Raw genomic sequence first — 16544 nt, 5'->3', positions numbered from 1 at the left:
GACCCTGGAGCTGTGAAGCAACAGTGCTAACCATTGTGCTGCTGTGTAAACTTTGTTTCTTGTTCCACATGTGCCATCAATTTAAATTTGCACCCTCGACTTCTAAATACTCCATCTAAGCTGCTGTCACTCCATAGAAGTGCACTCAATTATAATGCAGTGTTTTAGCAGAATTCTGCATCACCCAAACCCCAATCTGCTTTCCCAAAGGAGAAAACAGTTCGGACCAGTATTCTTATTTCCCAGTTTTTTCTGGTGTTCCATTTTAAGGTATACAAGACCAATTTGGACCAGTATTATTATTTCCGCATTTTTACTATTTTGATTTCCTTCTGGGTTGTATCAAAATTAACGTCCATCTTGAAATATCATTTGTGGATCAGTTGGTCACACTTTTTCCTCTGATTAACAAGGTTCTGTGATCCAGCAGGCTAGAAGATAAAAATCAAGGCTGCAACTTCAGTGCCAAACTGAGGGAGCCTGCACTATTGGAGGTGAGGGGCTGGATTCTCCGAATTTGGGGCTATGTCTGGACGATCTGTGGGGTTTTATGTGGGGAAAAACCGGCGAGGCCCCAGCACCAATCCTCCAACCGGTGAAGGGCTAGCAGCCATGCCACGTAAAATACAGGGCCTTCCCAATATAATCGGCCGGAGAATTGCCAGGTCCAAGGCCGCGCATGCACACGGCAATGACCTGCAGCAGTCGCGTCGTACAACATGGCGCCGGCCATGCGCGGACCCGAACTGCCAAATATGGCCCCCCTGGACATCCCCCCACCAGACCTCCCAGCCCTCACCGAAGCCCCTCCGGCCAGCGGCACAGCTCCCGCCCGACTGCCGGCACTGGTCACAGTCCGCAGCCGCCACGCCGGGTTCCCGACCGCTGAGACCAGATGTGCTCCGTGGGGTCGGGAACTCGGCCCATTGGGGGCGGAGCATTAGGGGAGGGCCTTCAGACAATGTCCTGAGGCAGTCCCAACGGCGTGTGGTGTATTCCTCGATGACGCCGTTTTGGAGGGGGCGGAGTATCTGGAAACTAGTGCCGCCCCCAATTCGGTCGTCAAAAGTGATTCTCCGCCTGATTGCTAATTACAAAATTGCCGTTGACAAGCGAAGAATCCCGCCCGAGGTCTTTCAGATAAGGGACTGGATTCTCCGATTTTGAGGCTATGTCCCCACGCCAACTTGGGAACAGTGGCATTTTACGAACGAACATTCGGCGCAAAACGACCACCGATCTTCCGTTTTGCTGGGGCTAGCAGCCGAGCAACGTAGAGCACCCGGCTCTAGTTGCCAATGTGGCCCAGAGAATTGCCAGGTCCGTGGCCGCGCATGCGCACGGCGGCGGCCTGCAGCGGCCGCACCGTGTAACATGGCGCGGCCGCTCGCGGACCAGGCCTGCAAAATAGTGCCCCCCCTTGTGAGCCCTGTACCACCTCCCAAAAGTGCCCCCAACCCCAGAAAAAGTCCCCCCAGACCACGGATCGGCCCTCCTCCGACTGTGGCGGTGCTGGACTGAGTCCGCAGTCGCCACGCCGAGTTACCGATGGATGATACAACACGCGACCAACGCCATCAGGAACTCGTCCGGTCGGTGCGGAGCATCGGGGGGCGGGCCTCAGGCAGCGTCGTGAGGCATTCAATACGGCACATGGTGCACTCTGTGAGCATGCGGCTTGGAGGGGGCAAAGCATTGCTGAAGCGCCGCCGCCCCCGATTTAGTTGTAAACGGGTATTCTCCGGCCGATCGCCGAACGCAATTTCGGCGTCAGCGACCGGAGAATCCGGCCTGTCATGATATGCAGACGTGCAGATAATGATATACAACAGGCACAGACAGGCAGCTAATGAACACAGAACAAGACATGACCAATGAGCAGGCAGGACACTCAGGGGTGGTATCTCACTATAAAAGGCATGAGGCACTCACACTCTGCCTCTTTCCACTGATGAACATCTACAGAGTGAGTCAGGGTGTATGTACAGTATCACACCTCCAGCACGTGGCTAAGAGCTAGTCTGGTTCAGTCAGACAGAGTAACCACACTTAGGTTAGCAGAGAGTCGAACTCATAGAGAACTGTGCTAACTGTGCTGTTGGTTCAATGAATCAGATTGAACCATCTTTAAGGTCTGGAGTATCTTTTGGTTAAAGCTGCATCCAGTTGCAGCCTGTGTTATCCCAGAGTACATAATACATCATGCTACCAGGAGACTGCTTAATCTAGATGGCTTACCTCAGTCCGTTCCGTGACGACCAGCGAATGTATCCCGGCACCATGGAGAAGAATCAGGCTCCTCACCAGCTCAGTACCTCCAGCAATCTCAGTGCCAACTGCCGGACATTCAAGCAAAAGTTTCTGCTGTACATTGAAGCTTCAGACTTCGTGGGTGCGTCTGATGCAAGGAAGATCGCGCTTCTCCTCTCAACAGCGGGTGATCAAGCCGTCAAACTCTTCAACTCTTTTCACTTCACCGAAGGTCAGGACAAGACAAAGTTTCAGACCATCCTGGACAAGTTTGACAGTCACTGTGAAGTGGACACCAATGAAATCTTCAAGCGCTACATATTCAAACAGCGTCTACAAGGTAAAGATGAATCTTTCAACTCCTTCTTAACTAACCTCCGCCTGCTAGCGCTGCCCTGCAACTTTGGTGATATTGCTGACTCCATGATCAGAGATCAAATCGTTTTTGCTATTCACTCTGATCCTCTGAGAGGGCAGCTACTGAAAATCAAGCATATGACCCTGCCAGTCGCGATTGAAACATGCACAGTGCATGAGCACGCCAAAAATCGCTATGCCTAGTACAAATCGGCTGAAAATGAGAAACTTGCCTCCCACGAGGCAGAGAGTGTGCAGGCCGTCTCCCGGATGCAGCACCTCAGCATTGAGGAAAGCAGCCATTTTGTGCGCTTTTCCCAGAGCCCCACGCATGTGCGATGCGAACGGGATAATGAAGCGGCTGACACCCGCACTGCACATGTGCGACGACGCGCGGAGTGTCAGTACGCCAACATCATGACGTGCTCGAACTGCGGCAACGCCCACTTAAAGAAACACTGTCCTGCAAGAGGCAGGCGATGTTTAAACGGCGGGAAGCCTGGACACTATGCAGCCTTGTGCAGGGCTGCACCACCAGTCAGGGGCCAGCGCTCCCAATTCCGACAACAGCGCGTTCAGAGTGTGCAACAACGATTGGAGGATTCTGATCCTGGCAGCACAACGGATCCAGAGGAAGAATGCCTGGACTCCGCCTACTGTGTGGGCATCATTACCAAATATGAATATGCCACATCCAACTCATCACAAATGTAATCCATCCTCGCTGTGGATTCTGCGGACGAAAGGCATGCGGTGATGCAGGCCAACCACTGCTCCATCCAGTTTAAGCTGGACACAGGTGCTTCTGCCAACCTCCTCTCACAAGCAGATTTCAAACGCATCACGAAGCCCCCCAAGGTCCTTCCAGCAGCCTGCAGGCTCCTGGACTACAACAGAAATGCCATCACGGCACTGGGATCCTGCCATCTACTCGTCTCCAATCGGAGCACCCATGCATGGCTACGTTTTGAAATTGTCAAGCCAGACAGGGCATCCCTACTTGGTGCGCATGGCTGCAAGCAGCTGAACCTCACGCAGCGGGTTTACACAACGACATCCTCCAATGTGGATCTTCAGGCCGGCATTGACGACATCCTCGCTCAGTATCCGGATGTGTTCGATGGGATGGGCACGCTGCCACATCGATACAAGATTCTGCTACGACCTGATGCCAAGCCGGTGGTCCACACACCACGGGGGTCCCGGCTCCACTGAGGGAGAGCCTGAAGGCACAGCTCAAAGATCTTCAGCAACAGGGCATCATTTCCAAGGTAACCGAACCTACTGACTGGGTCAGCTCGATGGTATGTGTTAGAAAGCCTTCGGGAGACCTGCGCATCTGTATTGATCCCAAGGATCTCAATAAGAATATAATGCTTGAACACTACCCCATCCCGAAGCGGGAGGAACTCACCAGTGAGATGGTACACGCACATTTTTTCACCAAGTTAAATGCGTCACATGAATTTTGGCAAATCCAGCTGGATGAGTCCAGCAGAAGGCTCTGCACCTTCAACACACCGTTTGGCAGATACTGTTATAATTGCATGCCGTTTGGCATTGTCTCGGCATTAGAGATCTTCCATCGCATCAGGGAGCAGATGATGGAGGGCATTGAAGGGGTTCGTGTGTAAGTAGACGACATCATCATATGGTCCACGACCCCTGAAGAGCATGTTTCCCGTCTCCAGCAGGTATTCCGCCGTGTCCATGCCAATGGCCTGAAGCTGAACAGGTCCAAATGTTGCTTTGGCATGTTGACACTCAAGTTCCTAGGTGACCAGATCTCTCAGCAGGGCGTGCGCCCGGACACTGACAAGGTTAAGGCCATCAAAGCCATGAAGCTCCCTGAAGACAAGAAGGCGGTGTTGCGCTTCCTGGGCATGGTCAATTTTCTGGTCAAGTTCATCCCAAACCTGGCCTCATACACCACGACCCTACGAAACCTGGTGGAAAACGTCCACTGCCTTTGAGTGGAAGGCAGCACATCAGGCAGAGTGGTTGGAGCTGAAAGCCAAGCTCACCACTGCACCCGTCTTGGCATTTTTTGACCCAGACAGGGAGACGAAGATCTCGACAGATGTGAGCCAGCCTGGCATTGGTGCGGTGCTGCTTCAACGCAATGACTCTTCATCCTGGGCACCGGTAGCCTACGCATTGAGGGCCATGACGCCCACCGAAACAAGGTATGCGCAAATAGAGAAGGAATGTCTGGGTCTTCTCACTGGCATTCTCACGTTTCACGACTATGCCTACGGCCTGCCGACATTCACTGTCGAGACGGACCATAGGCCTCTGGTCCACATTATCCACAAGGACCTGAACGACATGACGCCTCGGTTGCAGCGCATCTTCCTCAAACTCAGAAGGTACGACTTTGACTTAGTGTACACTCCTTGCAAGGAGCTCATCATCGCTGATGCATTGTCCCGCTCCATCACCTTGCCTAGTGAACCGCTGGAAATCATCCGGCAGATTGAATCACAGGTGCAGCTGTGTGCTAGCACCCTCCCGGCATCTGATGAGAAGGTGGTTCGTATCCGCGAGGAGACAGCCAAAGACCCCCTCTTGCAGCGTGTCATGCACCACCTCGCCAATAGCTGGCAGAAAGGGCAGTGCCCTCAATTTTACAATGTAAAGGACGACCTGACGGTGATTGATGGTACCCTCCTCAAGCTGGACCGGATTGTCATTCCACTCAATCTCCAGAGCTTGGTGCTCCGCCAAATCCATGAGGGACACCTGGGCGTCGAGAAGTGCAGACGCAGAGCCAGGCAGGCTGTCTACTGGCCCAGTTTTAGCCAGGACATCTCGAACATGGTCCTCAATTGTGCCACCTGTCAACGCTTCCAGCCAGTGCAGAGCAAGGAAACGCTCCAGCAGCATGAAATTGAGACCTCCCGTGGTCCAAGGTTGGCATCGACCTCTTTCGTGCGAATGGTCGTGACTACGTGTTGATTATTGACTATTTCTCCAATTACCCTGAAGTCGTGAAGCTCTCAGACCTCACATCTCGGACCGTCATCAAGGCCTGTAAGGAGACATTCTCCAGGCATCGTATCCCACTCACTGTCATGAGTGACAATGGCCCGTGCTTCAACAGCCACGAGTGGTCTATGTTTGCCAACTCATACCATTTCAAACATGTCACTTCCAGCCCACACTGTCCGCAGTCCAATGGGAAGGTTGAAAAAGGCGCGCACATTGTGAAACAGCTCATCTGCAAGGCTGCGGATTCTGCTTCTGACATCTACCTCGCGCTGCTTGTGTACAGGGCGACCCCACTGTCCACTGGCATGTCACCGGCTCAACTCCTGATGACCAGGTACCTGCGGATCACACTTCCAACCATACACTTGCCCAACCTGGATCACCTCCCGGTGCTACAGAAGGTGCAGCAGCTCCGAAACCAGCAAAAGCATGGCTATGATGCTCATGCCACCGATTTGCCCGTGTTATCCCCGGTAGACACTGTAAGGATCAAGATACTGGATGGTGGCTGGTCTGCTCCAGCTGTTGTTGTTCGACAGGCTGCGCCCCGCTCGTATGTTGTACGTATGGCTAATGGTTCTGTTGTGCGACGAAACAGACGGGCACTGCGCAAAGTTGCCTGCCCGCAACCGCTTTCTTCTCCATTTCCGTCCGTTGTTTTGCCACCTCCTGATACCTCAAACTACAAGGCCACCAGTCAGGCTTCCATCCCACCTGGCAAGTCGCCGTCGTCCCCACCACCACCTCTCCGACAGTCGACAAGGATCAGACGCAAGCCTCAGAGACTGGACTTATGAACATTTGTTTTGTTTGCTATGTTCTGTTTTCTCACAATGGACAGCTGTCTTCACATGTAAGTACGTTCCCATGTGCCAACAAAACATTTTTAAAAACGGGAGATGTCATGATATGCAGGCATGCAGATAATGATATACAGACAGGCACAGATAGGCAGCTAATGAACACAGAGAACAGGACATGACCAATGTGCAGGCAGGACACTCAGGGGTAGTATCTCACTATGAAAAGCATAAGGCACTCACACGCCGCCTCTTTCCACTGATGAACATCTACAGAGTGATATTTACAGTATCACACCTCCAGCACGTGGCTAAGAGCTAGTATGGTTCAGTCAGAGTAACCACACTTAGGTTAGCAGAGAGTCGAATTCATAGAGAACTGTGCTAACTGTGCTACTGGTTCAATAAGTCAGATTGAACTAACTTCAAGGTTTGGAGTATCTTTTGGTTAAAGTTGCATCCAGTTGTAGCCTGTGTTATCCCAGAGTACATAACATGACACTGCCCATGATGTTAAACTGAGGTCCATCTGCCTGCTGGGAGGATGGGACTATTTCAAAGATGAGCAGGGAGGTTATTCCTGGTGCCCTAGCCAATATTTATCCCTCAATCAACATCACAAAAACAGACCATCAGGCCATTATCACAGTGCTGTTTGTGGGAGTTTGCTGAGTGCAAATTGGCTGCTGCATTTCCTACAACAGTGGCGACAAATTGGCTGGTAAGCACTTTGAGATGTCTGGTGGTCATGAAAAATGCTATATATATGCACGTCTTATTTTTGCTTTCTCTATGAATTCACAGCAAATAAGGTATCAAATAGGAATTAAATATCACATGATATTTGACTTCAATTAATGTGTAGTGTTTATTGAAATGCAGTAAGTGAGAGTTACTCATTGTTGGATATCTCAGACCAATACCCCTTTGACTCATTTTAATTAGGAGTTATTAAACATGAACCCATTTGTCAATGAATTAATTTATATAATTGCAACAAACAAAAGAGTCTCATTGCTTACTTTCAACATGTCATTTACAATTACTAAATTGAGCAAAATAAATGGCAAGCACCGTTTGTTCATTCCCTTTCCACCGATGAGCTACATCCCTTTGAATTAGTCTGATGGTGCTTTTGTTTGTTTATTGGAAACTTTCCTCCGTGTTATGCCTGGGAAATGTCCCCCAGTTCCCAAATGCAAAAAACGGGAAATCTGAGCAGAGAACCATTTTCGAACTTCTCAGCTCCCACTACATTGTCCTTTGATTTACCTCAGCTTCCTCAAGATCACATGATCGACCCTGTGCCTGGAACAGGCGTAGATCCAAGGTAAACAGCTTTTGAGATGGGACAATGTGTTCTTGACCTTCTGCCTCACTTTGCTGTTCATCGTCACATTATGTAAGGCTGAGGAAACAAGGTTCAGACAGGGCATTGGAGGGATACAAGATAGCCAGGAGGGAACTGAAGAAAGGGATTAGGAGAGCTAAGAGAGGGCATGAACAATCTTTGGCGGGTAGGATCAAGGAAAACCCCAAGGCCTTTTACACATATGTGAGAAATATGAGAATGACTAGAGCGAGGGTAGGTCCGATCAAGGACAGTCGCGGGAGATTGTGTATTGAGTCTGAAGAGATAGGCGAGGTCTTGAATGAGTACTTTTCTTCTGTATTTACAAATGAGAGGGGCGATATTGTTGGAGAGGACAGTGTGAAACAGATTGGTAAGCTCGAGGAAATACTTGTCAGGAAGGAAGATGTGTTGGGCGTTTTGAAAAACTTGAGGATAGACAAGTCCCCCGGGCCTGACGGGATATATCCAAGGATTCTATGGGAAGCAAGAGATGAAATTGCAGAGCCGTTGGCAATTATCTTTTCGTCCTCACTGTCAACAGGGGTGGTACCAGGGGATTGGAGAGTGGCGAATGTCGTGCCCCTGTTCAAAAAAGGAACTAGGGATAACCCTGGGAATTACAGGCCAGTTAGTCTTACTTCGGTGGTGGGCAAAGTAATGGAAAGGGTACTGAAGGATAGGATTTCTGAGCATCTGGATAGACACTGCTTGATTAGGGATAGTCAGCACGGATTTGTGAGGGGTAGGTCTTGCCTTACAAATCTTATTGAATTCTTTGAGGAGGTGACGAAGCATGTGGATGAAGGTAAAGCAGTGGATGTAGTGTACATGGATTTTAGTAAGGCATTTGATAAAGTTCCCCATGGTAGGCTTCTGCACAAAGTAAGGAGGCATGGGATAGTGGGAAATTTGGCCAGTTGGATAACGAACTGGCTAACCGATAGAAGTCAGAGAGTGGTGGTGGATGGCAAATATTCAGCCTGGATCCCAGTTACCAGTGGTGTACCGCAGGGATCAGTTCTGGGTCCTCTGCTGTTTGTGATTTTCATTAATGACTTGGATGAGGGAGTTGAAGGGTGGGTCAGTAAATTTGCAGATGATACGAAGATTGGTGGAGTTGTGGATAGTAAGGAGGGCTGTTGTCGGCTGCAAAGAGACATAGATAGGATGCAGAGCTGGGCTGAGAAGTGGCAGATGGAGTTTAACCCTGAAAAGTGTGAGGTTGTCCATTTTGGAAGGACAAATATGAATGCGGAATACAGGGTTAACGGTAGAGTTCTTGGCATTGTGGAGGAGCAGAGAGACCTTGGGGTCTATGTTCATACATCTTTGAAAGTTGCCACTCAAGTGGATAGAGCTGTGAAGAAGGCCTCTGGTGTGCTCGCGTTCATTAACAGAGGGATTGAATTTAAGAGCCGTGAGGTGATGATGCAGCTGTACAAAACTTTGGTAAGGCCACATTTGGAGTACTGTGTACAGTTCTGGTCGCCTCATTTTAGGAAGGATGTGGAAGCTCTGGAAAAGGTGCAAAGAAGATTTACCAGGATGTTGCCTGGAATGGAGAGTAGGTCTTACGAGGAAAGGTTGAGGGTGCTAGGCCTTTTCTCATTAGAGCGGAGAAGGATGAGGGGCGACTTGATAGAGGTTTATAAGATGATCAGGGGAATAGATAGAGTAGACAGTCAGAGACTTTTTCCCCAGGTGGAACACACCATTACAAGGGGACATAAATTTAAGGTGAAAGGTGGAAGATATAGGAGGGATATCAGAGGTAGGTTCTTTACCCAGAGAGTAGTGGGGGCATGGAATGCACTGCCTGTGGAAGTAGTTGAGTCGGAAACATTAGTGACCTTCAAGCAGCTGTTGGATAGGTACATGGATTACGGGAAAATGATATAGTGTAGATTTATTTGTTCTTAAGGGCAGCACGGTAGCATTGTGGATAGCACAATTGCTTCACAGATCCATGGTCCCAGGTTCGATTCCGGCTTGGGTCATTGTCTGTGCGGAGTCTGCACGTCCTCCCCGTGTCTGCGTGGGTTTCCTCCGGGTGCTCCGGTTTCCTCCCACAGTCCAAAGATGTGCGGGTTAGGTGAATTGGCCAATGATAAATTGCCCTTAATGTCCAAATTGCCCTTGGTGTTGGGTGGAGGTGTTGAGTTTGGGTAGGGTGCTCTTTCCAAGAGCTGGTGCAGACTCAGGGGGCCGAATGGCCTCCTTCTGCACTGTAGATTCAATGATAATCTATGATTAATCTCGGACAAAGGTTCGGCACAACCTCGTGCCGAAGGGCCTGTTCTGTGCTGTATTTTCTATGTTCTATGTTCTATGTTCTATGCACTCCTGGAGAAATGTGTTCAAAGATTTATTTTTTAATTCACTCAAGGGATATGGGCATCGCTGGCTAGACCAGCATTTATTGCCCACCCCTAATTGCTCTTGAGAATGTGGTGATGAGCTGCCTTCTTCAACCGCTGCAGTCCATATGGATTAGGTACACCCACAGTGCTGTTAGGGAGGGAGTTCCAGAATTTCGACCCAGCAACAGTGAACAAATGGCGATATTGTTTCAAGTCAGAATGATGAGTGGCTTGGAGGATAATTTGCAGGACATGGTGTTCCCAGGAATTTTCTGCCCTTGTCCTTCCAGATGGTAGTGGTCATGGGTTGCTGTCTAAGGAGCCTTGTTGAGATTCTACAGTGCCTTTCGTAGGTGGTACACGCTGCCACCACTGTGTGTCGGAGATGGAGAGAGTTAATGTTTACGGATGGGGGCCTGGATGGTGTCAGCTTTTGCATGTTGTTGGAGCTGCACTCATTCAGGCCAGTGGTGAGTGTTTCCTCACACTCCTGACTTGTGCTTTGTGGGGTCAGGAGATGAATTAATCATCACAGGCTTCCTCGCCTTTGATTTGCCCTTGTAACCACAGTATGTTTTTAGCTAGTCCAGTTAATTTTCTGATCAATGGCAACCCAGGATGTTGATAGTAGGAGATTCAGTGATGGCAATGTCATTGAATGTCAAGGGGTGATGGTTAGATTATCTCTTGTTGGAGATAGTCAATGCCCGTGTAACGAAAGCTGGATTTTATATATATTTGATTATAAGCATTTGGCAATTTAAGGGTTAAATGTCTGGGTTGGAGAGTGTTTGACTGAAGTAGTCATGTTTTTAAAAAAATAATCTTGTTTTGCAAGACCAGGAAGCTTTTAGGAGCCAGAGCCTGGGCTAATGCAATGTTGTTTGACTAGGGAGGTCCCTGAGGAGTTGATGTATTTTCAGCCAGGGGAGTTAATTTCTTTTCAGCTTGGGGAGATGATGGCATTGCTGGATGGAGCTGAGGAATTCAGATATTTTGAGAAAGTTTTTGAGTGAAGTTCTGATCTGGCTACCCTTTAGACCACAAATAAAGTATTTTGCTCTCACAGTAGGGTAGTTAAAAGCGGATTAGTAGTAGTTAAAGCAGTGCAGACTTGTCAGAGGACAGGAGGAAGTTGTAACAAACCAGTTGAAACAGCCTTCTGCAGACATCTAGCCAGAGTCTGCAGGGTTTCTAACAGGAGCCAAATCTGTTCTGGAGAGCAAGTATTACTCTGTGCCATTCAGATGTAGGATGGATTGAGAGCTGTATGTTTATTTTTCTTGTTGTTTAATTGGGAATTGAGATAGTAATTAAGAGTATTGTATTTACTGTATTGAGTATTTTGTTTAAGGAGTAATTGTAATCTATTTTTGGGTTGTTGACTGTAAATTAACAGACATTTCGACTAGTTTATTAGTAAAATGTTTAGTCAGGTGCCCTTATTTGTGAGATGAACAAAGAATACAGTTTCATTGTTCAACCCAAATTTATTCACAAACACAATGAAACAGTTATTCACCCCAAATTATCCCAAGTAATATGTCCAAAATTCTAATACTACCCGTGCCGATGAACTTGATCGAGCTGTGGGTCCAACTGTCTGAATTTCAGTTGTCTCAGGGCCCTCTTCTGCGAATGTGGGTCTTGCACTCACTTCCGTCCGTTCTCTGGTCCATGGTCAAGTTTTCTCCACTACCTCTGCATCGGGTGTTCGCTGGGGAGGGTCTCTGGCTGTCCTGTTCTTATCCACCCTCTTCACCCCCTTCCAGAAGTTTCTCTGGGCCTCAGCCAATTAGGTCGTTGGTCGGGGGTTGCAGCACCCAATGGATTTGCCGATTGCAACTCTGCAGGACACCAGGAATGCCCACCAGAGGTCCATCCTCAGGTACATTGTCTGCACGTAATCTTATCCCATATAAAGTGATCTAGATGCCAGAAAGTCTGGCTTCATCTGGGCAATCCACAACAATTGATCTGTTTAAATGGGGCAGATTATCTTTCGATGTCCTGTTTACAGGACAAGCCCAGACCTGCCCCGCCTGTCTGTCTCTGTCCAGTGTATTCGGGTTTGGCTGCTTGAGTTCCCATCAGGCCTGTCTGTGGTTCAGACTGTGGCTTTAATTTAAAGAGTCCAATTACTTACTTAAAGTTGGCAATTCTGCATCGGGACTAAGTATCAGGCTGTTGGCCATTTTACCACAAGGTGTGATGTGAAAGAGTTTAATATTGTGCTAATAAAAAAGTTTTGTTTTAAAAATGCCAAATCAATATTTCTTCGTGCAATCACTCCGGGAACGAAGTATTCTTTACGAACAGTCTTACAAAACAAACTGAAATATTGGGGTTTCAGTCCAGTATTCTAGCCACTGTTGGGGTCTGGTCTGGGATTGTAATACCTGGCACTTGTGTGGTGCAAATGGTATTTTTCACTTGTCAGCCCAAGCCTGGATATTGTACATGTCTTGTTGCATATGCACATGGACTTCTTGAGTATCTGAGGAGTCACAAATGGTTTTGAACACTGTGCAATCATCAATGAACACCCCCACTTCTGAACCGATCATGGAAAAAAGGTAATTGATGAAACAGCTGAAGATAGTTGGGCCTAGGACACTACCCCGAGGAACTCCTGCAGTGCTGTCCTGGAGCTGAAATGACTGACCTCCAACAATAATAATAATAATAATAATAATCACTTGTCACAAGTAGGCTTCAATGAAGTTACTGTGAAAAGCCCCTAGTCGCCACATTCCAGCACCTGTTCGGGGAGGTCGGTACGGGAATTGAACACGCGTTGCTGGCCTTGTTCTGCATTCCAAGCCAATAACAATATGACAACCACAAGCATCTTCCTTTGTGCCAGGTATGACTCCAACCAGTGGACAGTTTTCACCCTGGTTCCCAGTGAGTGCAGTTTTGCAAGAGCTCCTTGATGCCACACTCAGGCAAATGTGACCTTGATGTCAAGGGCAGTCACTCTCACCTCACCTCTGGAATTCAGCTGTTTTGTCCATGTTTGAACAAAGACTGTGTGGTATTATCAGGTATTACAGTACCCAAGAGTCCGAAGACCATTGGTTAAACCTAGGAGTTTACCATTGGCTGTTGGTATGTAGCTCAGCCCTGACAGGCGGGGTATAAGAACCAGTGTCGTCCCAGCAGCCTTCACTTTCTGTACCGAAGCTGCTGGGGAACAGTTCTAGTCTATTAAAGCCTTCAGTTATGTTACAACCTTGTCTTTGAGTGTAATTGATTGTGCATCAGTTTAATCGACTACACTTAAGCTGAAAGAATGGATCCCCGAATCAAGCCGGAGTGTCTACAACTCAGCCCCCACGCGGAGAACTCGGCGGCGATATTTAAGCACTGGCTGGCGTGTTTTAAAGGCTACCTCGAGACAGCTGGAGGCACCCCCTCAGGAGAACAGAAACTGCATCTCCTGCACTCGAGAGTAAGCCCTGGGATCTTCACCCTCATCGAGGAGGCGGAGGACTACGATGCTGCGATCAAACTGTTAAAAGGACATTCTATCCGCCCTGGAAACCAGGTCTACACACGTCACCTGCTCACAACTAGACGGCAAAGCCCCGGGGAATCGTTGGAGGACTTCCACCGTGCGCTACTGGTGCTGGGCAGAAACTGTGGCTGCCCACAAGTTTCGGGGAGCGAGCACACGGAACTTCTAATCCGGGAAGCCTTCATAGCAGGTATGAGCTCCTCAGAGATCCGCCAAAGACTCTTAGAAAAGGACACCCTGGGACTGAGAGAGGCACGGGCCCTGGCAGGGTCCATGGATGTTGCCTCCAGAAATGCGCAGTCCTATGCGCCCGACCGCAAGGTGGCCCTCTAGGCTGCGTGGCAGCCCGCAGCGGCAGCCCCACTGACCTTCCCCGTGTCCCCGCAGGCCTGCGCTGTAAGACGTCCCGCTAACTCCGTCGGGCCCCACTGTTTCTTCTGCGGGCAGGTGAAGCATCCCCGCACGCGCTGCCCGGTCCGCACCTCCACCTGCAAAGGGTGCGGCAAGAAGGGCCATTTTGTGGGGGTCTGCCAGGCACGAGCTGTGGCCGCCGTCTCCAGCGACTCCAGATCGCCGCGGCAACCTTCCCTTCAGGCCCCAGGCGGCCAGCACTCACCGCCACCCCCCTATGCTGGGGCCACGTCCGACCCACGGGCGTGGCCATCTTGCCCCTCAGACACCACGCTGGACGGAAGGGCGCCGCCATTTTGTCCATCCCCGCCGCCATTTTGGCCATCCCCGACCACCATGTGCGATCCATGGGAGACGCCATCTTGGATGGGGCCCGAGGCCCCCAGCACGGCCAACTACACGCTGCCCGATCACAACCCGCAACTGCTCCATCTGGCCTCGGTGACGCTGGACCAAAATCGACCTCGGACACTCGCAACTGCAACGACGACGGTCTTCATCAACGGCCACGAGACGTCTTGCCTGATCGTCTCTGGGAGCACGGAGAGCTTTATACACCCCGACACGGTAAGGCGCTGTTCACTTCTTACCCACCCTGTAAACCAAAGAATCGCCCTGGCCTCCGGGTCACACTCGGTGGAGATAAAGGGGTTCTGCTTAGCAGACCTCACTGTCCAAGGCAGGAAATTCAACAAGTTCCGCCTTTATGTCCTGCCGCATCTCTGCGCGGCTACACTCCTGGGGTTGGACTTCCAATGTAACTTGTAAAGCCTGACATTCAAATTCGGTGGCCCTATACCTCCCCTTACTGTCTGCGGCCTCGCGACCCTTAAGGTCGACCCGCCTTCCCTGTTTGCGAATCTCACCCCGGATTGCAAACCCGTCGCCACCAGGAGCAGACGGTACAGTGCCCAGGACCAGACCTTCATCAGGTCAGAGGTCCAAAGGCTACTGAGGGAAGGGGTCATTGAAGCTAGCAACAGTCCCTGGAGAGCTCAAGTAGTGGTGGTGAAGACCGGGGAGAAGCATAGGATGGTCATTGACTACATTCAGACCATCAACAGGTTTACGCAGCTGGATGCGTACCCTCTCCCCCGCATATCCGACCTGGTGAACAGGATTGCGCAATACAAGGTCTTCTCCACGGTGGATCTCAAGTCCGCTTACCATCAGCTACCCCTCCGCACTAGTGACCGCAAGTACACTGCCTTCGAAGCAGATGGGCGGCTCTACCAATTTTTAAGGGTTCCATTTGGTGTCACTAATGGGGTCTCAGTCTTCCAACGCGAAATGGACCGAATGGTTGACCGGTAAGTCTTACACACAACGTTCCTGTATCTTGATAACGTCACCATCTGTGGCCATGACCAGCAGGACCACGACACCAACCTCCGGAAATTTCTCCAGACCGCGAAAATCCTTAACTTGACGTATAATAAAGATAAATGCGTATTTAGCACCGACCGCCTAGCCAGCCTTGGCTACGTGGTGCGAAATGGAGTTATAGGCCCCGACCCTGACGCATGCACCCCCTTATGGAATTCCCCCTCCCTCACTGCCCCAAGGCCCTGAAGCGCTGCCTCGGGTTTTTCAGTTATTACGCACAGTGGGTCCCTAACTACGCAGACAAAGCCCGACCCCTAATCCGGTCCACAAGCTTCCCCCTGTCGACGGAGGCCCGCCAGGCCTTCTGCCGCATCAAAGCAGACATTGCAAAGGCCACGATGCGCGCCATCGACAAGTCCCTCCCCTTCCAGGTCGAGAGCGATGCGTCCGACGTAGCTCTGGCCGCCACCCTCAACCAAGCAGGCAGACCCGTGGCCTTCTTCTCCCGTACCCTCCATGCTTCAGAAATTCGCTATTCCTCGGTCGAAAAAGAGGCGCAAGCCATAGTAGAAGCTGTGCGACACTGGAGGCATTACCTGGCTGGCAGGAGATTCACTCTCCTCACTGACCAACGGTTGGTGGCGTTCATGTTCGATAATGCACAGCGGGGCAAGATAAAGAACGACAAGATCTTACGGTGGAGGATAGAACTCTCCACCTACAACTACGAGATCTTGTACCGTCCTGGGAAGCTAAACGAGCCTTCCGATGCCCTGTCCGCGGCACGTGTGCCACCGCACAAGTGGACCGCCTCTGAGCCCTCCACGAGGACTCTACCACCTGGGGGTCACTCGTGTTTTCCACTTAATTAAGACCCGCAACCTGCCCTACTCCATCGAGGAGGTCAGGACAGTCACCAGGGACTGCCAAATCTGCGCGGAGTGCAAACCGCACTTCTACCGGCCAGAGAGGGCGCACCTGATAAAGGCTTCCCGTCCCTTTGAACGCCTCAGCATGGACTTCAAAGGCCCCCTCCCCTCCACCGACCGCAACACGTATTTCCTGAACGTGATCGACGAGTACTCCCGGTTCCCATTCGCCATCCCCTGCCCCGACATGACCGCAAACACCGTCATCAAGGCCCTCCAAGGTATCTTTACACTGTTTGGGTTCCC

This window comes from Scyliorhinus torazame, chromosome 7, assembly GCF_047496885.1.
Source record: "Scyliorhinus torazame isolate Kashiwa2021f chromosome 7, sScyTor2.1, whole genome shotgun sequence".
Taxonomy (NCBI): Eukaryota; Metazoa; Chordata; class Chondrichthyes; order Carcharhiniformes; family Scyliorhinidae; genus Scyliorhinus; species Scyliorhinus torazame.
This window is presented reverse-complemented; position numbering follows the sequence as displayed.